The following is a 1,192-nucleotide window of genomic DNA, read 5'->3' on the forward strand; positions in this document are numbered from 1 at the left end:
GCAGGGCTTGCTTGTTTGTTTTTAATATAAAAAAGTTATTTTACAAACGTAAAAGCCCTTTCACAATAAAAGTGAAATGAATGCGCCTCAGGCTGAAGAAAATGTAAATTCACGTCTGTACAGTAGAGGGCGCAGCTCAAACAAATTGCATGAAGAATATGACGCAGGAGAACAAAGTTCAACACTCAGTCTTCAGAAATAAAATGAAACCCAAATGTTATGTTTATCTAAAGTTATTTTTGCTTCTTAGTATGGTTGCATTGGATCATCGAAGGTCAGCAGCAAAGACACTGCTTAATAAAATGGGATTAAATACATAAAGTATATTTAAAATATTTAATTATTGCAGGTTTGCGTCATATTCTGAGTTTGCATTTCACTGTTTCTATTCATTTTGAATAACACTGAATCTGTTTTTGTGCAGGTGAGATGAGTAAATACATGTTCATATTTAGTCTAGATAGAACTGCAGTAAGATCATGTTCACACAGCGAACACAACGCCTCTGCACTTACTCCTGATTTCTCTCAACATGGCAACACGAGAGCTGTTAGTCAGGACATGGGAAACAAAGTAACTGGTGTTACTTGTAATGCATTACCCCAACACTGCTGAAGACAGTAGTGACGTTCTTCAGCTCGAGTCACTTCAGTGTTGTTTCAAATTAGTTCAATTCAAAGTGTCGATGTCGCAAAATTCATGAATTGTGAACTAATTTGATTCAGTTTTGTTCTCATCCAATAGTATCAGTGCTGTGAAATCAATGATATTAGTGCGACAATGGCAATTTTGAAAGAATATATGCGACCCTGGACCACAAAACCAGTCATAAGGGTAAATTTTTTGAAATTGAGATTTATGCATGCTGAATAAATAAGCTTTCCATTTATGTATGGTTTGTTATGATAGGACAATATTTGGTTGAGATGCAACTATTTGAAAATCTGAGAGTGCAAAAAAATTAAAATATGGAGAAAATCATCTTTAAAGTTGTCCAAACGAAGTTCTTAGCAATGCATATTACTAATCAAAAATTAAGTTTTTATATATTTACGGTAGGAAATGTACAAAATATCTTCATGGGACACAATGATCTTTACTTAATATCCTAATGATTTTTGGCATGAAAGAAAAATCGATATGTTTGACCCATACAATGTTTTTTTGGCTATTGCTAAAAATATACCCAAGC

At 33.6% G+C, this 1,192-nt stretch overlaps 1 protein-coding gene across 1 annotated transcript in view; it reads left to right on the plus strand.

The window, feature by feature from the left end:
* LOC107660539 (laminin subunit alpha-2-like) overlaps positions 1 to 1,192 on the plus strand; it is a 244,459-nt gene that overhangs the window by 217,398 nt on the left and 25,869 nt on the right.

The sequence above is a fragment of the Sinocyclocheilus anshuiensis genome, unplaced genomic scaffold, assembly GCF_001515605.1.
Source record: "Sinocyclocheilus anshuiensis isolate Anshui unplaced genomic scaffold, SAMN03320099.WGS_v1.1 scaffold659, whole genome shotgun sequence".
Classification (NCBI taxonomy): Eukaryota; Metazoa; Chordata; class Actinopteri; order Cypriniformes; family Cyprinidae; genus Sinocyclocheilus; species Sinocyclocheilus anshuiensis.